Here is a 27,236-nt window from a genome sequence, read left to right on the forward strand (position 1 = left end):
AGCTGTGGGGCTGGAAAAGACTCTTGAGAGACCTATAGACAGCAAGGAGATCAAACCAGTCAATCTTAAAGGAAAATCAACCCTGAATATTCATTGGAAAGACTGATGCTGAAGCTCAAATACTTTGACCACCTGATATGAAGAGCCAATTAATTGAAAAAGACCCTGATTATAAGAAAGATTGAAGGCAAATGGAGAAGGGGATGACAGAGGATGAGATGGTTGGATGGCATCACCGATTCAGTGGACATAACTTTGAGCAAATTCTGGGAGATAATGAAGGACAGGGAAGTCTGATGTCCTGCAGTTCATGCGGTCACTGCAAAGAGTCCAAAGAGTCAGACACTACTGAGTGACTGAACCACAACAACATAAATTTCTTTAGATAGAAAAAATATGAATTCAGATAGAAACATGGTAAAGTGGTAAGGAAAAGGAAAAGAGATGGTAAATACATGGAAATTTATAAAATAATATTGACTACTGAAAGCAATAATAGCAATGTCTTATGAAGTTTACAATATATGTTGAAATAAAGTACACATGAAAAAGAGTAATAAAAACAAGAGACATCAACGGTAAAAAATTATAAATTAATTTTTTTAGAAAACACAAATATAGTAAGTTAATATAGGTTTTTAAACTCAAAAACATACATTGCAATATGTAGGTTAGTCCTTAAATACAAGTAAAAGAAACTTTAACAGACAAGTTAATGGAGAGGAGAAAAATAAACATATTTGATTATTTCATAAGTAAAGAAAATTCCTTTAGAAAGGAATGAAAAATGTTAGGAAATATGAAATAAATATTAAGGTGGTATATTTGAACCAAAATTGCCATAATTTCATAAAATATAAGTGAATTAAGGACTGCAATTGATGGCTAACAAACACATGAAAAGATGCTCAACATCACTCATTATCAGAGAAATGCAAATCAAAACCACAATGAGGTACCATTACACACCAGTCAGGATGGCTGCTATCCAAAAGTCTACAAGCAATAAATGCTGGAGAGGGTGTGGAGAAAAGGAAACCCTCTTACACTGTTGGTGGAAATGCAAACTAGTACAGCCACTATGGAGAACAGTGAGAAGATTTCTTAAAAAATGGAAATAGAACTGCCATATGACCCAGCAATCCCACTCCTGGGCATATACACCGAGGAAACCAAATCTGAAAGAGACACGTGCACCCCAATATTCATCGCAGCACTGTTTATAATAGCCAGGACATGGAAGCAACCTAGATGCCCATCAGCAGACGAATGGATGAGGAAGCTGTGGTACATATACACCATGGAATATTACTGAGCTATTAAAAAGAATTCATTTGAATCAGTTCTAATGAGATGGATGAAACTGGAGCCCATTATACAGAGTGAAGTAAGCCAGAAAGATAAAGACCATTACAGCATACTAACACATATATATGGAATTTAGAAAGATGGTAACGATAACCCTATATGCAAAACAGAAAAAGAGACTCAGATGTATAGAACAGACTTGTGGACTCTGTGGGAGAAGGCGAGGGTGGGATGTTTTGAGAGAACAGCATCGAGACATGTATATTATCTATAGTGAAACAGATCACCAGCCCAGGTTGGATGCATGAGACAAGTGCTCGGGCCTGGTGCACTGGGAAGACCCAGAGGGATCGGGTAGAGAGGGAGGTGGGAGGGGGGATCGGGATGGGGAATACATGTAAATCCATGGCTGATTCATGTCAATGTATGACAAAACACACTACAATATTGTAAAGTAATTAGCCTCCAACTAATAAAAATAAATGAAAAAAAAAAGACTGCAGTTGAAAACAAATACTGTTACATTACCTAAGAAACAAAATAAAAATCTAATTCTATATTTATTTAACAGAAAGCTATATTAAATACAAAGAGAATGGTTGAAAGACAAAGACTGGAAACAAGAAGATCATGCAAATATTAACAAAAGAGAAGCTGGTGTAGCTATCTTATATCAGAGAATGTAGACTTCAAAGCAAGATCTATTTCTAGAGATGAAGAGACAGATTTCATAATTATTAAGCAATTTTTAAAAAGGTATACCAACCTTAATGTTGCATGTACCAAGTAGAATAGTATAAAAATATTTAAAGCACAAATTGCAAAATAACTTGAAGAGACAGAAATCTCTCAAATGCAATTGGTGTATTTAATGCAACTATCTCATTAACTCAAAGAGCAAGCAAGCAAAAAGAAAACTACAAGTATATAGAATATCTAAATAATTATCTGCTAACTGAAATTTATACAATGTTCAATTTTCTCCTCAAGTTCATATCAAAAAGTGAAAAGCAATAGGCCATATATTATTTTTTATATTGTTTCATTTTTTAGATTCAACATATATGTGATAACATCAGTGTCCATCTTTCTCTAACTTATTTCACTCAGCATAATGTCTTTCATGTCTATCCATGTTGCTATAAATGACAAAATTTCATTCTTGTTTATGGCTGAGTAGTATTCCATCATGCACGCATGCACACACACACGCACACACACACCCCACCTCATCTTTCTCCATTGATTTACTGATGGACATTTAGGTTGCTTCCATATCTTGGCTCTTGTAAATAATGCTCCTATGAACATTGGAGAGCATATATCTTTCTTAATTAGTATTTTTACTTTCTTCAGATTTATACCCAAGAGTGGAATTGTTGACCACATGGTGTTTATGCTTTTAGTTTTTTGAGGGACTTATGTTTTGTTTCCTACAGTGTATGTGTTAGTTGCTCAGTCATGTCTGATTCTATGATCCCCATGAACTAACACCCACCAGGCTCCCCTATCCATGGAATTCTCCAGGCAAGAATATTAGAGTGGTTGGCCATTTCCTTCTGCATCTATACAGTAGGTGTGCTAATTTACATTTTAGCCAACAGTGTACTAGGGTTCTCTTTTCTTTACATCTTTCACAACAGTTATTATTTATTATCTTTTTGGTGACAGGCCTCCTGACAGTTGTGATGTGATATCTCATTGTGGTTTCTAGATGCACTTCCTTGATGATTAGTAATGCTGAGCATCTTTTCTGTTATTTTTTTAAAAAAATTTAATTCACACAGAACATGGTCCTTGATCAATATTATTAATCCAATTTAAAAATACTAAGAAGATGAATATTTTGGAAACTGAACAACCCAACTCTATAAAACTCACTAATTTTATAGAGAAAGATCCAGCTCTATATAGTAAGTTTTATATAGTTTCCAATTAAAATTAGGAATACCTTGAACTAATATCAATAAAATGCAATATATTTAAATTTGGGGGATCACAGATGATATAGGGACACAGAAATATATACCTTTATTTTTATTCATTAAAATTAAATTCTAATAGCCAATAATCTAGGAATCTATCTGAAAAAGTTGAAAAAGTTAAAAATAAAAAAGACAAAATATTCAGAAAGAGAGTAAAGATAACAACATACATTTTCAAAAAGGAAATGGAAGCCCAAAAGAGAAAATCCATAGTATTAGTACTTATGAAAAATACTGATACATATTTCTCCATTGTATTAATACTTGTTGCAAATAAGACAACAGACACAAAATGGAGCCACTTATGCTAAATGTCACCAAAGGAGACTTAACTACAGTTTTGGCTCCTTCAAAAATGGAATCTTAAACCAGTCAGTTAGGAATTTCCTAATCAGTGATAATTATGTAATCTGCCTGATAGACCCAAACCATCCTCCAAAGAAAAGTAACCTTGCAGTAACCAATCCTCTTTTTTAATATAAATACAATATAAATAAACTTTATTCCCTTTCCCCTTTGGCTATAAAAGTCTTTCATTTGGTACAGTTCCTAGGAGCACCTTTCTATCTTCTAGGTTGAATACTGATTGAATTTATTTTTGCTCAAACTCTTAAATTCTTTAATATGCTTCAGTTTTCCATTTAACTGTCTGAACAAAATAATAGTGAGAAGGTATAAATTTCCAATGAAACTTATTTAAAAATTGATGTTACTGGGAGTTCACTTGTGGTCCAGTGGTTGGAACTTCACCTTCCAATGCAGAGGGGTACAGGTTCTATAACCTCTCAGGGAGCTGGGATACCACATGCTTCGAGGACCAAAAAAAAACAAACAAACAAACATAAGACAGAACCAATATTGTAACAAATTCAATAAAGACTTTAAAAAATGATCCACATTGAAAAAAGTGGATATTACTATATCCTTTGGTTTAGTTTCTAAGTCGTGTCTGACTCTTGTGACCCCATAGACAGAGGAGCCTGGCAGACTCCTCTGTCCATGGGATTCTACAGGTGAGAATACTGAAGTGGGTTGCCATTTTCCTTCTCCAGGGGATCTTCCTAACCCAGAAATCGAACCTGGGTCTCCTACATTGCAGGCAGATTCTTTACTGACTGAGCTACAATGGAAGCCCACTATATCACTTCAGTTCAGTTCAGTTCAGTCGCTCAGTCGTGTCCGACTCTTTGCGACCCCATGAACTGCAGCACACCAGGCCTCCCTGTCCATCACCTACTCCCGGAGTTTACTCAAACTCATGCCCATCGAGTCAGTGATGCCATCCAACCATCTCATCCTCTGTCGTCCCCTTCTCCTCCTACCCCCAATCCCTCCCAGCACCAGGGTCTTTTCCAATGAGTCAACTCTTCGCATGAGGTGGCTGTAGTATTGGAGTTTCAGCCTCAGCATCAGTCCTTCCAATGAACACCCAAGACTGATCTCCTTTAGGATGGACTGGTTGGATCAACTTGCAGTCCAAGGGACTCTCAAGAGTCTTCTCCAACACCACAGTTCAAAAACATCAATTTTTTGTCCAGCTCTCACATCCATACATGACCACTGGAAAAACCATAGCCTTGACCAGACGGACCTTTGTTGGCAAAGTAATGTCTCTGCTTTTTAATATGCTATCTAAGTTGGTCATAACTTTCCTTCCAAGGAGTAAGCGTCTTTTAATTTCATGGTGGCTGTCACCATCTGCAGTGATTTTGGAGCCCAACAAAATAAAGTCTGACACTGTTTCCACTGTCTCCCCATCTATTTCCCATGAGGTGATGGGACCAGATGCCATGATCTTAGTTTTCTGAACGTTATAGTTACTGTCATCTAAAAAATCTTAATAGGGAATTTTAAGTTAATTGATGTTTATAGTATAACATTTCAAATCAATTAAAAACATAAAAGCAAACAAACAAAACTTTTGCGAACATAAATATTACCAAACTGAGCATAAAATTATGAATAGTTCTAAGGTATTTGAAGCATTGAACCTATAAATCCTTCCCTCAAGTAAACCACCAATTTCAGAGGATATCACTGGTAAATTCTTCCAAGGACTTAAAGAGATAATAACATTTCAGAAGTAGAAGTCACATTTTGAACCTGCTAGGACACTGATATCAAATTATATCAAGGATTAAAAACTCCTATACAAGCTATTACAGGCAAATATCTCATCATCATAGGTGCAAAGATTTCAAACAAAATGTTAATGAACTCTGGTATGAAAGAACATTAAGGTCATTAAATATCTATATTACACTAATGAAAGAATAAAATACCTTACATTAAAATTGAGTTTATTCTAGGAATGCAAACATGATTTATCTTTTGAAAAACCAATCTATAATATTAAAAAAATGGAAAGAATGATAGGAAAAAAACCTGATATGATTATTCTCTGAGTACTGAATATTTTTTTGAAAATCAAATGAACATACTTGGGATTATAAAAACAAACTAAAAACATATAGCAAATTAGAAATGAAGCTTTCTTTCTCCTTGCCTTCCCTCCTCTGCTTTTATTGAGGTGTAATTGATGATAAAAATTGTATATATTTAAGGTATACAACTTGTTATTTTGGTGTACCTTGTGAAATTATCATCATAAACAAGCTGATTAACAATCCATCACCTCACATAGATGCCATTTTCTTTTTTATTTTGCTCTTTTGGAAAAAAAAAATTAAGCTCTACCCTCTGACAAATCTCAAGTATGTGGCTGCGTGCTAGGTCACTTCAGTCATGTCTGACTGTTTGTGACAGTATGGACCTTTTAGCCCGCCAGGTTTCTCTGTCCGTGGGATTCTCCAGGCAAGAATACTGGGGTTGGTTGCCATGCCCTGCTCCAGGAAATCTTCACAACCCAGGGATCGAACCGGAGCCTCTTGTGGCTCCTACGTTGGTAGGTGGGTTCTTTGCTACTAGTGTCACCTTAGCAAATTCCAAGTATACCATAGAATATTGCTAACTGTAGTCACAGTGCAGAACACTGGATCTCTAGAATTTATTCACCTTGCATAACTTAAACTTTGTACCCCTGACAAGCAACTCTCCATATGCACCGTCTCTCTGTCACTTTTACATTCTATTACTTCTGAAACTCTACTTTCAGGTGCCCAGTTCCGTACCAATCAGGAATTACCTTCTGTTTCTAGCAACTGTAAAATTACAACAGCTTACATATGACAGACTTTTGCTTCCTTTGTAAAATTAATTCTTGCTAAAGGCCTCCAGGAATAGTGTCATGGCTTCATAGTTTCATCATTAACTTAGTGCACCATTGTACCTATTTTTCTGCTGCAGCCATTTTTCTTGAGTTAATTCATCAGGCAAAAGAAAAGGCAGAAAGGCACAGCATCTCACTGTTAATGGAACTTTACAGAAGTCACATAAAAGATTTACACTTAAATCTCATTGGCCAGAATTAATTACCTGGATACAGTTGAAAGGGATATTGGCAATTAATTACATATTTCACTCTGAGTTATATATAAAGCCCAACTAAAATATCCAGATTCTTTCTAAAGAAGGAGAGAAAACATACTGGTAGTTGATTAGAAATGATTGCCACAATGTGTTATAGCATTTTAATGTAGTTTTTTTCAATTATTTTTTGCTATACAACAGAGTATAAATTAGAAACTTGCTTTTCCATTGCCTAATAATTATTAATGAGCCAGAATACTAAAGAATCTTTTACACTGGGGCATATATGTCATAAACATGATCAGAACCCCTTGAGGGTAACAATGATCTATGAAAAATTCATTTTCAAAGCTCTCTTGTTTCCATTTAGTAATTTTCATTGTTATACATATATGTATACACATAAAATTTATATTTTTCCATTTAAAATTTTCCATCTATAAATATATACATGGAGTTAAACTATATACATGGAGTTAATTCTAAAGCATAATCCTAAAGGTAAATTCTTTGGTATGGGGGTTTCCCTTGCAGATCAGCTGGTAAAGAATCTTCCTGTTATGCGGAAGACCCGGGTTTGATCCCTGGGTTGGGAAGATCCCCTGGAGAAGCGAAAGGCTACCCACTCCAGTATTCTAGTCTAGAGAATTCCATGAACTGGATGGTCCCTGGTGGTGCAAAGAGTCGGACACGACTGAGCGACTTTCACTTCACTTCACTTTACTTCTGTGATATGTCTTTAAATTTTCCACATGTTATTCCCAAGCATAATTCTCTAGGATAGCTTTAAAAAAGTTTTCTTTTTTTTTTTTATTTGAACACAAAATTCCTTTTTGCACACATGCTTCACATGGACAATTTATCATTTAATATTTTCCATTCAATATTACAAAATGGGAGAATATTTTGAGACCAAACATGCGAGTATGAATGTTGAAGGGGCTGGCAAATTTACTTAGGGGAAAACAATGAAAGAGAAAAATGCAGCTTCCTAGGTGGCACTATTGGTAAAGAACCCACCTGCCAACGCAGGAGACTAAGAGATGAGGGCTCCATCTCTGGGTCAGGAAGATCCCCTGGAGGAGGGCATGGTGACCCACTCCAGTATTCTTTCCTGGAGAATCCCATGGACAGAGGAGCCTGGCAGGCTCTGGTGCACAGGGTCCCAAAGAGTTGGACACAACTGAAGCAACTTAGCACACAGCACATGCAACGCAGCTAGGGGACCCGCAGAAAATACCAAATCTGCACCTCCTGCTTTCCTTTGCCTACAATACAGAACTACTCCTAGATTGGAATTTTCTCCCATTTGTGATATTTGCTTTAAAACTCAGGTTTTTTTTTTTTTTTTTTTTTTTCTATAAAGGAAACAGAACACTATTTAATAAGTGATTTTAGTTGCAAAGAAACAGATTTCATATACTGGTTTCAAGAAGGCATATCACAAGGATATAGGTACAGAACTCTAAGAAAATTATACAGCCCACGCCAAATAAAGTTAAATACATAGCAAAGGAAAACACAACTCTATGGCCCAAAACTACAAGAAACTTCACTAATGCTCGAGTTTAACACAGCTCAAGAATTTTCATTCTGCTTCCAAATAGAAAATGCCTTTTAGCCATACTTCTGGGTTACATGCATAAGACAAGACAGCACCAAACAGATTAGATTGGGTAATAAAACTTGCAATTGTTGAGACAAAGTCTGGCTGCATTTTAGGTTATAACCACCTTGGTCACATTCCTTGTTTGTCTTGCTCTTGTTCTCAGTCGTGTCCGACTCTTTGTGACCCTTTGGACTATAGCCTGTCAGGGTTCTCTGTCCATGGGATTTTTCAGGCATGTGTACTGCAGTGGGTTGCCATTTTCTCCTCCAAGGGATCTTCCTGACCCAGCGATCGAACCCACATCTCCTGTGTCTCCTGCATTGCAGATGGACTCTTTACCCACTGAGCCATTGAGCCAAGTTCCAATCTGAACCAAAGTACTGCACAATTAGCAGCCCAATTAATCTCCTCTTAGGGGAGGTGCAAAACTGAATACAGAATGCCATTTTGTTTATATAAACACATCCTAATATTATTACCAGTCACCCAGTGTTGTAAAAAATAACAGCTGATTATTGAAACAGAACACATGCCTTTTATTTATAAAGATTTCAGGGCCACTTCTTTGGAACCTGTAGCCAGATATTTTATTATATATGTCACCATGATTTTCTCTCTGGTATAGGAATTCATTGATTACAAATATTGCACTTTTCCCTAGGCTTGTGAATATGAATGTGTTCCTTTTCTTTTTAATTAAAATTTGACAGCACAAGTCCTATAAATTTGTCCCATTAATCAACTGGGAAATACACGAGTAAATAGTAGAAAATGCTATTGAAAAATTTTCTTTAACTTTTATTTCACAATTCCTTGAGATTTTACAACTGAAACCAGAGAGCTGCAAAATCTATTGGTAGCATTTATGAATAGATCAACTTATTTAGCAAAATCAACTTATTTAGCAAGCTATATTTAAACTTTAACCCTGAGGTAACCCAGATGGACATTATTACATGATTTCTAGCTTTGCTAAGCAAAAAATAGATTTAGTTGACGGAAAACTGCTATCATACTTCCCTGTCAGCAAAACTTACAGTACTGCAGAAAGCAAAGCAAATTAATTGTTTTTACCCTATGGCATAGTTGTATTATAGTCAGCATTTTCTAATTGTGCCTCTTTGTTAGTGACATAATTTTGTAGTTTTAGTTAATGGTCATTCTGAAGAATACTTTCTGAGGAAATTACAGAAGACTTCTTTGCTTTCCAAACTTTTATAGTAGACAGAATTAGCATATCTGGCAAGCATTTGTCCTATATCACTACTCAACAATCTTTAAGAGTAAAGTTCGATATATTGTGAATATTTTAAATGATATACATATCTTTGAAATGTGTATAGTTATTAACACAATAGTAAAAGAATAGCAAATAATATCAATATTAATGATTTTATGGTAATAGTTACAAATAATTAATTGTTCATTGATTTTATCTTTTCATTATAGTAATTATATATTACTATACAACTATACTATATATGGAATGTTATATTTATAATATGACAAAGCTAAGTTTAGCTAATAGGTAATATTTATGTACAACATAATAGATAAATATTAATATATGAAAATCTGTTACTAAACCAATTTTTCATTTACAACAAATATGTACAATTATATATATATATATATATATATATATATATACTTAAATTTTTGAAAACTCATTTCCCCATAGACAGGTATTTAGTTATTTAGTTTGTTTCCAGATTTTGATTTTACAAACATTGCTGTGATATATTTATGTTCAATATGTGTATAATAAAACTATAGAACTGTGAATGAGATTTCAAAGAGTCACTCTCTGGGGAAAAGTGGAAGGGCATGAGAATACTCACCATTTCCCTTACTTCAGTTAGTAAAGTGCATATATTTTATAAAAATCATGCATCTATCAAATGTGAAAAGATTTCAGCATTAACAATTTTATGTGGCAGGTCTATAGTACTCATATTATTTTATCTTATATTTTAAATGTAGTGACTTTAAGCAAAAGAGATAAAAAACATGAAAAGATTACTACACAAAATAAATGTTTCAAATTTAAAATTAGTTTAGAACTAATTTCCCCAACCAAATTTATTTGTACAAATTTTAATTATACTTCTTTAACTTACGTCCCAGTATCCTATTATTAAACCTGTAACCAGGAACCGGGAATAGCATAATGACTCTGTAAAATGATGTGCTAGTGGAATCCACATGTGGTATGGAAGTCACTATGGAGGCTTTCTCTTAGCCAGGAAGTTGACAAATAATGATCCATTAAGATCAAGTGTATCTTGGGATTCAGACCATTTACCTCCTGTGATAAGAGCTTTAGGAGTCTTGGTTGAATATTGTAGGATAATGGAGTGTGGTTGTCGCTGCTGTAGTCACCACAAATATCCCTCCATTCTACTTTAAAGCAGAGGAAGCAAAGACTTTTATCAATTGATAAAAATATTATTATATAATGTGTTTGTATATTTGTGTGCATTGCCATAAATCATCAAATGGTTCAAAATAAAGTAGTTATTTTCTGTTGGACTGCAAGAGTGAGTTCTTTTTTATCCAGCCAAATTTCGTGAGCTTGACCAGTGGGAGGAGTTAAGTGGGAAATAAGCTGAGCCTTTTTTGCTATGCATTCATTCACCACACCAAGAAAAGTAGACTGCAAACTGTCCTTTAAAGACACATTCATAGGAAGGTAACACAGTCGCAACATGATTACTCCAATTTCATTCACTCAGAATGCATTTTTTTTCTATTGCAGTATTTAAGAAGAAACTGTTAATCAGAAGAGTGGCGATGAATAGAGCGGTGGATATGTTGCTAATTCAAATTCTCTAGAATGATGTCCAGACTTGAGGAATACATCCCAGCTGCCAGTCCATAGACTTAAAATATTGTAAATGTGTGAGCAGCTTATTAAATTTTTTAATTGTTTAAAGACCATTACAGTATACTAACACATATATATGGAATTTAGAAAGATGGTAACGATAATCCTATATGCAAAACAGAAAAAGAGACACAGATGTATAGAACAGACTTTTGGACTCTGTGGGGGAAGGCGAGGGTAGGATGTTTCAAGAGAACAGCATCGAAACATGTATATTATCTAGGGTGAAACAGATCACCAGCCCAGGTTGGATGCATGAGACAAGTGCTCGGGCCTGGTGCACTGGGAAGACCCAGAGGGATCGGGATGGGGAATACATGTAAATCCATGGCTGATTCATGTCAATGTATGACAAAACCCACTACAATATTGTAAAGTAATTAGCCTCCAACTAATAAAAAAAATAAATTAAAAAAAAATTATTTTTGCCCCATGCAGCCTGGCAAAGTGGCCCTTGAATTTGCATTGATGAGAAGTGTTCTAGAATAATGGTGAAGTCCAGGATAGAATTTATTTTCAACTATTATATTGAGGAAGGCAATGGACATCTTCTTGCAGATGGATGGGAACTCAAAACTGCTATTGATGAGTCAAAAATTACCCACATCTCAGAAAGATATTATTATCCTTGTCCAACAAGCATATGCTTATGCTATATCTCCCCTCAATTCCTTTTACTAAGGGAAGATTTTGTTTTGATTTTATGGTTACTTTACTGCTTATTTAAAAGCTTAAAGACTCACCTCTTTTTTACACATAGGTGGATAGAGAGAGAGGGTAGGGAGAGGAAGGGGGAATTACATGTGTACATGACGACTCTGTACACTTTAGCTGCACAGGAGTCAAACAAAACATCTTTTTACAAAGCACACTTACTAAATTCTTCTATTAAACAGATATATAATAAAAGCCAAGGATTTCCAATTATGCTATCAGCACTTATTTATTAGAAAAACACACAGAAATAAAATATAAAATTAATTAAAGAGAATTTTCATTAAACACTAACCTTATCAGAAATATGACTGCTTTTTATAGATTATCATATTTAATGTCATGAAGGTCATTTCCAAGGCAAATTATTATTATTCATATTTCTGAATGAAGAAACCTAACTTCAAAAAGGGTTAGCAAACTGATCAGTGTAACAAACTTTTTTAAAAAATTTAAAAGAAAAAGTTTATGTATTTATTTATTTTTGGCTGTGCTGGATCTTCATTGCTGCTCAGGCATTTCTCCAGTTGTGGTGCGCAGGCTTCTCATTGTGGTGGCCTCTCCTGTTGCAGAAGAAGTGTGCGGGCCCTAGAGTGTGCGGGCTTTAGTAGTTGCAGGTCATGTGTTCTAGAGCACAGGCTCAATAGTGGTGGTGCATGGGCTTAGCTGCTCCATAGTCTGTGGGATGTTCCTGGATCAGGAACCAAACTTGTTTCTCTTGCATTGGCAGGTGGATTCTTTACCACTGAGCCATCAGCAATTTCCCATTGGCTCAGTGGTAAAGAATCTGCCTGCAATGCAGGAGATGCAGCTTCCATCCCTGGGTTGGGAAGATCCCCTGGAGAAGGAAATGTCAACCCACTCCAGTATTCTTGCCTGGAGATTCCATGAACTGAGGAGCCTGGCAGCTATAGTCCATAGAGTCTCAAAGAGTTGGACATGACTGAAGTGACTGAGCATACATGAGCCCCCAGGGAAGCCCAGAGAAATTTTTTAAAGGGTCAGAAACAGTATTTGACTCCAGATGGGAGAAAGGCTAAAAGGAAGAAAATCCCCCAAACTGAGGATCAGCAGGCATCTTTAAGACAGTGATGCGTAGCAGTTAAGAATGTGATTTTTAAGTTTGGCCATATGACTTGAAATCCCAGGAAAACCACTTACCAACTACTAGTGTTGGGACATACTATCTCTATAAATCCACAGGCCAATATCTTCTCATCTGCAATTCCAAAATCCAAAGGTTATGAGAGCCAAAAGATTTTGTACGTTTTGTAGTCTTATTTGGCAGATGGTGACTGCAGCCATAAAATTAATAGATGCTTGCTCCTTGGAAGAAAAACTATGACCAACCTAGACAGCATATTAAAAAGCAGAGACATTACTTTGCCAAAAAAGGTCCCTCTAGTCAAGGCTATGGTTTTTCCAGTAGTCATGTATGGATATAAGAGTTGGACTATTAAGAAAGCTGAGTGCTGAAGAATTAATGCTTTTGAACTGTGGTGTTGGAGAAGACTCTTGAGAGTCCCTTGGACTGCAAGGAGATCAAACCAGTCAATCCCAAAGGAAATAAGTCCTGAATATTCATTGGAAGGACTGATGCTGAAGCTAAAAGTCTAATACTTTGGCCACCTGATGTGAAGAACTGACTCATTGAAAAAGACACTGAAGCTGGGAAAGATTGAAGGCAGGAGGAGAAGGGGATAACAGAGGATGAGATGATTGGATGGCATCACCACCTTGACAGACATGAGTTTGAGCAAGCTCTGGGAGTTGGTGATGGACAGGGAAGCCTGGTGTGCTGCAGTCCATGGGGCTGCAAAGAGTTGGACATGACTGAGTAACTGAACTGGACTGATTTGGTGGAGATTCACAGGTTGTGCTAGTAGTAAAGAACCTGCCTGCCAAAGTAGGAGACAGAGACTTGGATTACCATCCCTGGGTTGGGAAGATCCCCTGGAGGAGGGCATGGAAACCCACTCCAATTTTCTTGCCTGGAGAAGCCCATGGAGCAAGCAGCCTGACAGGCTATATAGTTCATGGGGTCACACAGAGATGGACATGACTGAAGTGACTTAGCACACATATGGTGGTAAAATTTAACCTATTTACCATGATGATACTTAGGATCTCTATTGACTCTACTTACTGTGCATGTCCAAAACATCTTACTTAAGATATTTTATTATTTTTATTATATTTGATTAGACATACTGCTATAAATAATTCAAGTTATGGCAAAATTAGAGTAGATGGATTACATTGCTTCTCTGAAATGCTTTGGATACAGAAGCATATCTGGTTCAATACTTTGGCATAAAAGATTGAACATTTCTTATTCCTATGTCAAAATTGGAGGAAAATAGTGTCTCTCATGTGGAATTTTCATGGCAATGATAATAATCTACAATAATTACTGAACTCAAGGTCTACCTCTTAATAACTGCTTAGTCCATGTTAGCTATCATTTATATGCCAACAAGGTAAGAGTCACCACTGATTTGTGGAGAAACTGGTATCAGGTAGCCCAAGTAAGTTGAAATTTCTAGCTGTACCAGTTCATTGCTCTCCTTCTACATTTTAAGCACATAACTGGCCTGTGTCTACAAAGAAAATCATCCACAGTAGAAAATGAGGCTCAGTTGAGATAGTATTTTTCTGAGCCTCAAGCTCCATAAAACAGGGAGATGATATTGGCATAATTCTATTGCAAGGGAAGATTCAGCTCAGTTCAGCCACTCAGTTGTTTCTGATTCTTTGCGACCCCATGAACTGCAGTACATCAGGCCTCCCTGTCCATCACCAACTCCCAGAGTCCACCCAAACCCACGTGCATCGAGTCGGTGATGCCATCCAACCATCTCATCCTCTGTCGCCCCCTTCTCCTCCTGCCCTCAATCTTTCCCAGCATCAAGGTATTTTCAAATGAGTCAGCTCTTCACATCAGGTGGCCAAAGTATTGGAGTTCAGCTTCAGCAACAGTCCTTCCAATGAACACCCAGGACTGATCTCCTCTAGGATGTACTAGTTGGAACTCCTTGCAGTCCAAGGGACTCTCAAGATTCTTCTCCAACACCACAGTTCAAAAGCATCAATTTTTCAGTGCTCAGCTTTCATTATAGTCCAACTCTCACATCCATACATGACCACTGGAAAAACCATAGCCTTCACTAGACGGACCTTTGTTGGCAAAGTAATGTCTCTGCTTTTTAACACGTTGTCTAGGTTGGTCATAACTTTCCATCCAAGGAGTAAGCGTCTTTTAATTTCATGGCTGCAATCACCATCTGCAGTGATTTCGGAGCCCAGAAAAATAAAGTCTGACAATGTTTCCACTGTTTCCCCATCTATTTGCCATGAAGTGATGGGACCAGATATCATGATCTTAGTTTTCTGCATGTTGAGCTTTAAGCCAACTTTTTCACTCTCCTCTTTCACTTTCATCAAGAGGCTCTTTAGTTCTTCTCCGCTTTCTGCCATAAGGGTGGTGTCATCTGCATATCTGAGCTTATTGATATTTCTCCTGGCAATCTTAATTCCAGCTTGTGCTTCTTCCAGCCCAGCGTTTCTCATGATGTACTCTGCATATAAGTTAAATAAGCAGGGTGACAATATACAGCCTTGATGTACTCCTTTTCCTATTTGGAACCAGTCTGTTGTTCTATGTCCAGTTCTAACTGTTGCTCCCTGACCTGCATACAGGTTTCTCAACAGGCAGGTCAGCTGATCTGGTATTCCCATCTCTTTCAGAATTTTCCACAGTTTGTTGTGATCCACACAGTCAAAGTCTTTGGCATAGTCAATAAAGCAGAAATAGATGTTTTTCTGGAACTCTCTTGCTTTTTCAATGATCCAGCAGATGTTGGCAATTTGATCTCTGACTCCTCTGCCTTTTCTAAAACCAGCTTGAGCATCTGGAACATCACAGTTCACGTATTGCTGAACCAGTTATTTAATACTCAGGTAACAGGTTTTTTTTTTTTTTTTTGTGTGTGTGTTTGTGTGTGGAAAATTAACAGATTCAGTTCAGTCGCTCAGTCGTGTCTGACTCTTTGCGACCCCATAGACTGCAGCACGCCAGGTTTCCCTGTCCATCGCCAACTCCTGGAGTTTACTCAAACTCATGTCCTTCGAGTCAGTGATGCCATCCAACCATCTCATCTTTTGCCATCCCCTTCCCCTCCCGCCTTCAATCTTTGCTAGCATCAGGGTCTTTTCCAGTGAGTCAGTAGTTTGCATCAGGTGGCCAAATTATTGGAGTTTCAGCTTCAGCATCAGTCTTTCCAATGAATATTCAAGACTGACTTCCTTTAGGATTGACTGGTTGGATCTCCTTTGAAATAGACAAAGATTCCAGAATTATAAGACCTGTTATCCTTTTCTTTTTTTTTTTTTTTTTTTTGAGGGGGGGTGCAAATATAAGTCATAAAATGTAAATCCTAAAACTCAAAGCACGCATGTCAGAATAGGAGAATCTATTTGATGGTGGAAAATCGGGACAAATACAAAATATATCAGAATAAGTGATGCAAAGTTGTGGACTCTGAAACCATAAAAAAAAGATGAAGCACTGAATGTGTCTGACACAGACAGCCTTAAAGAGGCCCTCTGCTGATCCCTGCCTCATGGAATTCCCCTCATGTAATTCACTTCCCTTGAATATGGATGACATTTATTAGCCTCCTTCTAAGGAACAGAATATGGCAGATATCAGTTCCCAGACTGGACTATAAAAAGACAATGGCTTTCATCTTGGCTTCTCTCTCTCCTTTGCTTGCTCCAAAGTAACCGGCTGCCATGATATGAGCTGCACTGAGGAGATTCCCACATTGCGAGAAATTGAGTCCTTGAGAAATGGAGTGCCTCAGTCTAAGAACCTGAAGAACTGAATCCTGCTAGCGCTTCTCTCAGGCAAGCCCTGAGAGGAGAGTGCACCCACCAACAGCTTGACTGCAACCTCATGAGAAATAATAAACTATAGGCAAGATCACCACACAGCAGCACACTTGAAGTTCTGGCCCACAGAAGCTCAAAGCATACAAATGCTTGCTGTGGTCACTAAGTTTTTGAATATAAGTTTTAAAGCAATAAATGAAGAATAATAAACTATTTAAGTATGGAGATAATTCTAAATAGCTCCCAATACAGAACAGAATGTAATCTTTGTAAACATATATGAAGTTAAGATGGTTGGTGTAGGTGGAGATAACAACAAGAAATAACAGAGTAAAGTGCATGTCGAAGGAAATATGTGTTCTAATATTTTTTGTGGATGTTACAGTGGAGTAAGAATCCTATCCAGACTTTGTAAATTATGAAACACAAATATAAGAACATTATCTAAGTTGCTGGAGTGTACAAAACAGAGCAAAATCAAATAATATATGATAATGCACAAATAATTCATGATAAAACATGGATATCATTAAGAATAATAATAAAGAGAAGAGAAAGCAGGAGAAATAGCTAATATATGTTGAATAATTGTTATATTCCTGCCCCTCAGTCATTTAATTCTTATAACTTTTCTACAAGATGAATACTACTATGGCCTTTATTTTATCCATAAGAACACAATAAAAAATTCACTACACAGTAAAACCCATGTGACATAGTTAAGTTTGTGCCTAGAAAAAAGAAAAATACCCTTAGACATTTACTACTAGTTAAGGATAAAACTCATAATTCTTCAAGTTAATGTCAAAAATAACAGAAAAAGCATAAAAATGGAAGGAAATAAAATATTCGCCACTCTATGCTAAAAAACACAGTATCATGTTTCATTAGAGTCCTTCCCAGCATAGGGCCTTTGCATCACTCTTTTCTCTGCCTGTAATCTTCTCCCCAAGAACCTGAGTTGTCATGGTATTTGAGTCACATGCTGTCACATGCCCTTATCCCCTCATTGGCTCATATGTCATCTCCTTATAGAGTCTTCTTCTAACACCAAAACTAAAATGCCTTTCACGCAGCCTTTCTCTAATATTTTAGTAACTTGCTGCTGCTGCTGCTAAGTCACGTCAGTCGTGTCCGACTCTGTGTGATCCCATAGACGGCAGCCCACCAGGCTCCCCCGTCCCTGGGATTCTCCAGGCAAGAACACTGGAGTGGGCTGCCATTTCCTTCTCCAGTAGCTTAGGTATATTCAATTAGGGTAATCATACCCATTGTATATTGGTTGTTATTCCTTGTAAATTGATAATTGTCCTCATTTTGTGGTCCATGCATGCTATCAATTAATCATTTTATTTACATCACCTCATTAGTTTTGTCTTTAGTTCTATAGTCCATTTCCATCTAATTTTTCAAAAGTCTTGAAAATAATCCCTAGGTCTAGCAATTATAACAATGCTGTTGCTGCTCAGTCACCCAGTCATGTCCGACTTTTTCAGAGCCAATGGACTGCAGCATGCCAGGCCTGCCTGTCCCTCACCATCTTCCGAAGTTTGCCCAAGTTCATGTCCATTGCATCAGCCAACTCATCCTCTGATGCCCTCTTCTCCTCCTGCTCTCAATCTTCCTAGCATCAGGGACTTTTCCAATGAGCCAGCTGTTCACATCAGGTGACCAGAATACTGGAGCTTCAGCACCATTGGGAAGACCATAGCCTTGACTACATGGACCTTTGTTGGCAGACTATTGCCTCTGCTTTTCAATACACTGTCTAAGTTTGTCATAACTTTCTTGCCAAAAAGCAAATGTGTTTTGATTTCATGGCTGGAGTTACCAACCACAGTGATTTTAGAGCCCAAGAAGAGGAAATCTGTTATTACTTCCATATTTTCCCCTTTTATTTGCCATGAAGTAATGGGGTCAGCTGCCATGATTATAACTATAGGTAGTATAATTCTATCTGTAAAAAATAATTTTATTACATTTTAAATTTTAATTATAAACATAATGTACACTTAATGTTAAACTCGTTGTTTAAAGAAGTTAGCTTACTCCTTACCACTACTACTGATTATTGTAAGAATTTAGTTTATGTGTAAAAATAGACATTTCATCTATTATTTCTTCATTGATGATAAAAATCCTGTTTTCAGAAAGACTGAACCATAAATACATCGAGTTCAGCACATACTCATTTAAGAAAAGTTCAGCAGGTTATAATTTAAGCAGTTGGAGAACAGGAGTTCAGCAGCACTCAAAAAACTGTAGAGAAAAATGAGACTACTTAGATTTTTTGTGCAAAAATTCTTGTTTGTTAAATATAGTTCTTGTGAAAAAAAATCTTTCAGTGGTAAAATAATTATCCACATGGAAGTATCATGACTGTTTGGGTTATCCATGAGAGTATTTTGAGTAAAACTCAGGGAATATGATGAAAATTGCTATATTCCATATTTTGAGTTTCACTCTTTTTTCTTCTTATCCTTCAGATATACCCAGAGTTGGTAAGATGGCAAGACCCACTTTGTTAAGTAGAAAAGTGCAGACAGATAATATCTACAGAGGTAATAAAAAGGAAATGATAGTAACAACTAACAGTAATACTTCTAGAAATTCTGTAGTGGCCCTGGAGAAAAGTTGACCCTTTGACTAGAAAATAAGTCACTTTTTCCCTCCGCGGCCCCAGCACGCACCGCCAGTCGGGTCTCAGGAAGTCTTTAGCTAGAACCCGGAGGCCTGTTTGCAGTGTTGGAGGGGGTGGCTTCTCAGGGGCTAAGTTCGCCCTTTTCCCCTCCCCCCTGCCTCCTACCTCCAGCGGGGATGGGCCGGCTCTTCTCTGGAGATTCTCTGCCATATGACCCAGCAATCCCACTTCTGGGCATACACACCAAGGAAACCAGATCTGAAAGAGACACGTGCACCCCAATGTTCATCGCAGCACTGTTTATAATAGCCAGGACATGGAAGTAACCCAGATGCCCATCAGCAGACGAATGGATGAGGAAGCTGTGGTACATATACACCATGGAATATTACTCAGCCATTAAAAAGAATTCATTTGAATCAGTTCTAATGAGATGGATGAAAGTGGAGCCCATTATACAGAGCGAAGTAAGCCAGAAAGATAAAGACCATTACAGTATACTAACACATATATATGGAATTTAGAAAGATGGTAACGATGGCCCTATATGCAAAACAGAAAAAGAGACTCAGATGTATAGAACAGACGTGTGGACTCTGGGAGAAGGCGAGGGTGGGATGTTTCAAGAGAACAGCATTGAAACATGTATATTATCTAGGGTGAAACAGATAACCAGCCCAGGTTGGGTACATGAGACAAGTGCTCGGGCCTGGTGCACTGGGAAGACCCAGAGGGATCGGTGGAGAGGGAGGTGGGAGGGGGGATTGGGATGGGGAATACATGTAAATCCATGGCTAATTCATTTCAATGTATAACAAAAACTACTGTAATGATGTAAAGTAATTAGCCTCCAACTAATAAAAGTTAAAAAAAAAAGAAAGATAAAAGAAATAATAAATAAAAAAGGCTGTTGAACAATTATATTTATCTACTGAGGGACAAATAAATTCTAACATTTCAGCCAAAAAAAAAAGAAAATAAGTCACATACTTATTGAAGTTACAAAAGAAAAGACAGAAAGTCATTCTGATAAATGATTCATATATTTATATAACTGAAATCCCAGGGCCTCAGAGTTGTTATATATAAAACACCTATTCTTTTTATGTTTAACTTTTAATTAAATAAAATCATTTATACTTAAAATTTTCTGTAACCCAAATATTTTACTTAATAAATGAACAAATGAAAAGTTTTATTTTTAAAGTTTTAGCAAGGAAAGTCTTTCCCATTCTCTATACTTACAGTTAAAATTATTTTACTAAAAAATTTTGAAATAATGTAATTCCCCTTGGTTACCATCCTGTTGCCACTGTTATTTTTATAAGATTTAATGCTCATAAAGAAATGGAAATGACCATCCATCCCATTATTCATTCTTCCTTTCACATATTTCAAGAGTAAAATTTTAAAAAATCTTTGGGAAAAGGAATTACAAAGGATGAGATTTTCTGTGAAATTTCTTTCATAGAACTGGGAGAAAAAAGACTACAAATACTCTATCATCACCAAAAATAAGAGAGCAACCATATTGAACAGAATCTTTGAGCTAAAAATTAATTTGAATAAAAACTAACAAAAGAGTAAATTAATTCACACATATCTCTCTGCTCATGATAAACTGTGTAAAGGTTCAGAAATGATGAGAATTATGAAAGAAAATCATTAATAATCCCCAATGTGAGGAATAGGTATTTTGTGACTAAGAAAACACCATCAAATTCTCTGGAGGGAGCTCCTTTCCTCCAATATATGGCAATGAAATGATCAGTTTCCAAAATATGAAATAAAGAAGTTTGAAAATGTAAGTGAAAATTGACTTTAGAATAATTGTAAAATGGAAGGTATGTTTTGCTCTACTATGGGAAATATTCTATATATTTTAAAATAAGTAGGATGAGAAGTCCATTATGATTTCATGTTTATCTTTCATATTAAAAAGGAAAGATATAGAATAAAACGTAGGAATAGTGAAGGATAAAACATAAAATATTATAAACATAGTGACTTTCATGGGCAATAGTTAAACCAACATAATTATGTTGAAATCAATCTCTAAAATTTCAAGTAAAAAACATAAATTTGCAATGTACACTTGTGAAATGTGTAAGTATGAAGTGAAATGAAAATGTTAGTTGCTCAGTCATGTTTGACTCTTTGTGACACCATAGCCTGAGCTGGTGGGCTACAGTCCATGGAGCTGCAGTCAGACACTGACCGAGCATCTAACACTTTCACTTCACTTCATACTTATTACACATTTCAGGTCTTCCCAACCCAGGGATCAAACCCACGTCTCCTGTGTCTCCTGCACTGCAGGTGGATTTTTTACCACTGAACCCCCAGGGAAGCCCATAAGGATCATATAATCCAAAAAACAGGGCATCCAATCATGCCACAAAGTAAACACATGACATTTTAATTTTTACAAATTATACTGGATATAGACTATGAAGAATTTCATGTAATTTTCTACTTCAAATATTCTTTTCATTCAGTTCTTCCACACCAGTACATTGATTGTTGCATGCAAAATTGGATGTTCATGGGTCTCAGAAGTGAACCACGCAAGGAAAAACAAGCAACCATACAAAAAACTGCTTTCCACAATCTCAGCTCTCAGAATCTAATATAGAAGCAGACAATTAGGCTGAAAATATAGTAAGCTAGGGAGAGAGATTCTCAGTGAAGGTGTGAGGCAAAGAATTTAGGCAAAGAATCTAAAAAGACTCACTGGATGAATGCCTTCCATGTGTATTGAAGTACAAGACTCACTAGGGCAAGGTATTGGACAGAGGAAAGAAAAGTTACAATGTAAAAAGATGTTAGAGAATCTGTTTTACTCAAGGAACAGCCAAGAAAGCAGTGTATCCGAAGTTAACAAGCAGGAGAAAAAGTATGAGAGGAACAAAAGGATCCTTAGTTCCTAGACCATCACAAGGACTTTGATTTTAACTCTGAGAAAGCCACTGCAAGATTTTGTGTAGAGCCTTGGCTGTCAAAATTTAGGTGCAACAGAATCTTTGTAAGGATTGCAAAAATACAGATTGATGAGTTTCTGCCTGCAGAATTTCTGATTCAGTAGGTCAAGTGTGTAAGCCCAGAATCTGTTGATAGACCCGGTGACCACATTTTGAAAATCGCTGGGGTAGAGTATTGACAGGAAATGTTTTAATTCAATAAATCTGATGTGCACCCCAATGTTCATCACAGCACTGTTTATAATAGCCAGGACATGGAAGCAACCTAGATGCCCATCAGCAGACGAATGGATAAGGAAGCTGTGGCACATATACACCATGGAATATTACTCAGCCATTAAAAAGAATTAATTTGAATCAGTTCTAATGAGATGGGTAAAACTGGAGCCCATTATACAGAGTGAAGTAAGCCACAAAGATAAAGACTAATACAGTATACTAATGCATATATATGGAATTTAGAAAGATGGTAACGATAACTCTATATGCAAAACAGAAAAAGAGACACAGATGTACAGAACAGACTTTTGGACTCTGTGGCAGAAGGCGAGGGTGGGATGTTTTGAGAGAACAGCATCGAAACAAGTATACTATCAAGGGTGAAACAGATCACCAGCCCAGGTTGGGTGCATGAGACAAGTGCTCGGGGCTTGTGCACTGGGAAGACCCAGAGGGATGGGATGGGGAGGGAGGCAGGAGGGGGGATTGGGATGGGGAACACATGTAAATCCGTGGCTGATTCATGTCAATGTATGGCAAAAAACACTACAATATTGTAAAGTAATTAGCCTCCAACTAATAAAAATAAATGGAAAAAATAATAAAAAAATATATCTGATGTACTTTTGGAGATAGACTGAAATGAGGCAAAGGTATAAGCAGTGGAAGCAGGATTTTCTCTCTGTAGGTTGTGGTTGAATTCATTTTCAGTTTCATATGGCACAGTTTGATTATATTGGAGTGTGTGTGTGTGTGTGTGTGTTTATGATGATCTTCAAAAGACCATAGTGGCCATTTATGGAGGAAGGTTAGTCATTGCAGTGGTTAAGTGTGCATCTTTGGTGCATGCCCCAAGAATGCAGGTTTGTGCTGAGGTCTTTGTCCTCTGTGCCATGAAGCTCAGAAGCTCCTCTGCAGTCTTGGGTCTGAGCACCTGAGCCATCTGCTCTAAGGCATCAGTCTGTCATTGGTTAAGGTGACATTCTTTAGATGTTTTAATTATAATGGTATGATTGCTTGCTTGCTTGGATCTGTGGCTGCTTTGTGCAAATACATCCTAGAAGGACCTAGATTATACCTTTCCATGCCACGTCTACCATTTTATTATCCAGAAAAGAATTACAGCAGGAAATCCCAACTTGGTAGCTTGACTGAAAGCATTAAGGTACTCTCCAGATCTGAGCGGAAAAGAAGAAAAAGGAAGAGGCAGGAAGAGAAGGCAATTTTTGAGAAGTAGAATCAGCTTTTGACTCTTTTCAGTGAGAAGTTCTCAGAGCTTTATGTACACAGTGACGCTTCCCTCCTAAATACCAGAAGTATTACATATATCCTATTAAGAATGCTAACTCCTGTCACAGGAAAATTCTAGAATGTAGCATTGAGCCCTTGAAGGATAATGTAGAAGGAGTTGAAAAGTGATTAACTTTGCAAGCTATCAAATCAGTGGCACTCAGAAAAAGATAAAATGTAAGAGAAGGAATAATTTCTTAATTTGAACAAGTTAAACTGTTTCCACTGAACAAAAAAGAGGCTACTCTCAGGCAAATACAAAATGAAGAGACAGACATTATAGCATAATTAAATGAAAATCATATATAATTGTTCAATCATGTCTCCACATTAAAATATCTATAGAGCAAGGTGGAAGGTGAGTGTGCAGTTGGAACTGAAATTATAGACATATGTTAAAAGTATGCACTGCAGAAAGAAAAACCTAAAATACCTCAATCTCTTTTCATCCTGATTAAAGAAATATTGATCCAGTCTTCCTCTATAGTATTCTGACATGGTGAAAATTTTCAAGATATTTCCAGTGGATGTGATTCTAAATATTGAAACAGCATATTGAGATTTATTACCTTTGAGGATAGTAAATTATGCAATATGGAAAGACCAAAAAAAAAAATCATTGTTATAGACAAAGGAGTTTTTATTTTGCCCTGTTGTTCTGAATTTGAATAGATTTAATCATGGCAGACATTACTTGGAGGTAGTAGTGGAAACAAACTTAAATGGGTAGAATTAGCCCTTAGTTCCAGGTGGATTCTGGGCAATTGGGAGAACTGAGGGAATTATGTTGCACTGGATCATAACAGAATCTAGCTTATGCCATTAGTGAAGCCCACTAAGGCAGGCATTTTTCTGGACCAAGAGATGGGTGAAGTTTCCTTTTATAATAAGAATGACGTCTCTTTTCTATATTTTAATGGTTATTTTACACAAGCCCTTTGGCCATATTTCTATGCTGGAACAGATTCTGAAACTAAAAATCTCTTCAGTAACAGATTATGAAAGATAAAGAACATGGGAAACAACTGTTTTATTTTCTATCACTCTGCGCATGTAATTTAGCCAGTAAATCTAGCCTCAGGAATTTATATTAAGGTTTATGCTAAAAAAAGATATACTTTTCTTATTTTCAACAACTGTAAAAACATACCATACCAATTTCATGGAGGTTATGGGTACAGTTGTCAAATGCTTTGAAATTCTGAGATAAAATATTTGAGGATTATATTACTTAACATCTTTGATGATTAATTTCACATGTGAATTTGACTAGGCTATGATACACAGATATTTTGTTAAACCCCAGTCTAAGTGTCACTACAAAGGTGTTTTGCAGTTGAATTTAACATTTATGTCAATAGACTCTGAGTAAAGCACATTACCCTTCTTAACACGGGTGGGCCGCATCCAATCAGTTAAAGGCCTTAAGAGAAAAAAGACTGAGATTTCCCAGAGGAGATGTGGTTCAGCCTGTGGTCTGCCTCCAGGCTGGAACTGTAGCTGCAACTTTCACCTTCTCCAGCCTGTCAGCCTACCCTGTAGATTTTGGACCTGCTAGCCTTTATAATCATATAAGCCAGGTCCTTAAAAAAAAAAATCTCTCTTTATGTATAAATGCACGTTCTATTGACCCCTTCTCTCTGGAGAACACTGACTAATACATTATCTTTTTTTTTTTTTTAATAAAGACTGTAGGGAGCCACCCACTTTTCTAAAAATTTCACCTTCAGGAAGGATTGAAGAGAGATAATAAACACCACTCCCAGTGCACCTCATTGAAATGTTTATGGGATAATAGAGCAAATACGTGATGGCTAAATGAGGAGCCTTTTAGAAATAACTACTGACCTTAATAAAAAAAAAAAGACAAAAGACTCAGATAGCCATGAACTTTGGTGAATCAATGCCATAAAGCATCATTAAACCTAAAATTAGAATGCTTGCTAAAAACAAACAAAAGAAAACCCTGGAACTCTGTTTTTGGGATGAAGGTACCTTTGGACAACCTCAGAAGTGATAACAACTTAACTCTTCTCTAAGATTGAAGGCAGGGGGAGAAGGGGACTACAGAGGATGAGATAGTTGGTTGGCATCACTAACTCGATGGACATGAGTCTGAGTAGGCTCTGGGAGTTGGTGATGGACAGGGAAGCCTGGCAGGCTGCAGTCCATGGGGTCGCAAAGTGTCAGACATGACTGAGTGACTGAACTGAACGGAACTGAAATGTTAGTTGCTCAGTTGTGTCTGACTCTTTGTGACCCCATGGACTGTAGTCTGCCAGGCTTATTCGTCCATAAAATTCTCAGTGACAAGAATACCCGAGCCAGTTGCCATTCCCTTCTCCAGGGAGTCTTCCCGATCCAGGGATCAAACTCAGGTTTTCCACACTGCAGGCAAATTCTTTACCATCTGAGCCACGTGGGAAACCAATCCTTCTCTAAACTTCCTCCAATGATTCCAATGAGGGCTACACTCCACCCCAACTGCCCTACGTTTATTTTTGCACTAAGTTTAAACATCACTGGATTGGAAAACATGTTGAAGTTTGTGGCAGTATTTCAAAGACAAATACTTAGTCATATCATAAAAAAAAATCTGTTTACAAACTTTAAATTCATGTTTTTGGAGCAATATTTCATGGAAAGATAAAATGATGAATGATGAAAATAAAATCTGGATTGCCAGCTTAAATTAAGTAACTTAGAGCACACATTATCCCCTTTGGATAATAGTTTCAGCAATTTGGGAGATTTAAAGATCATGATTAAGGAAAGTTTGTGAAATGGAATTTTAATAACTTAAGCTTCCCAGGTGGTGCTAGTGGTAAAGAACCCACCTGCCAATGCAGGAGATGTAAAAGAACAGGTTCAATCCCTGGGTCAGGAAGATCCCCTGGAGGAGGGCATGGCAACCTGCTCTAGTATTCTCGCCTGGAGAATCCCATGGACAGAGGAGGTTGGCAGCCTGCAGTCCATAGGCAACGTAGAGTAGAACACAACTGAAGCAACTTATCACGCACACACACAACCCCATAATATAAAACAGATAATAAAAAATGTCAACTGATGTTTACTTAAGAGTGTCACAAGTCCAACAGAGCACCAAATGTGGTAAACAAGATTGTTCATGTTACTTTTTATGGAAAATGCTAGATATAGAAATTAGTCAACAAAGGAAAAATGAGAAACAACTAGATATTCTCCGCTAATATCTTACTCATTATATGAAAGGGAGGAAACAAGAATTTATCTGATTTTGTTACTTCTTTCATTTACATCG

At 36.9% G+C, this 27,236-nt stretch overlaps 1 pseudogene; it reads left to right on the forward strand.

Moving 5' to 3' along the window:
* The window catches only part of LOC110144208 (tripartite motif-containing protein 60-like), a 31,586-nt pseudogene extending 6,621 nt beyond the window's left edge, over positions 1 to 24,965 (forward strand).
* Positions 24,966 to 27,236: the final 2,271 nt, after the last annotated feature.

Source organism: Odocoileus virginianus, chromosome 8 (genome assembly GCF_023699985.2).
Source record: "Odocoileus virginianus isolate 20LAN1187 ecotype Illinois chromosome 8, Ovbor_1.2, whole genome shotgun sequence".
NCBI classification, from domain to species: Eukaryota; Metazoa; Chordata; class Mammalia; order Artiodactyla; family Cervidae; genus Odocoileus; species Odocoileus virginianus.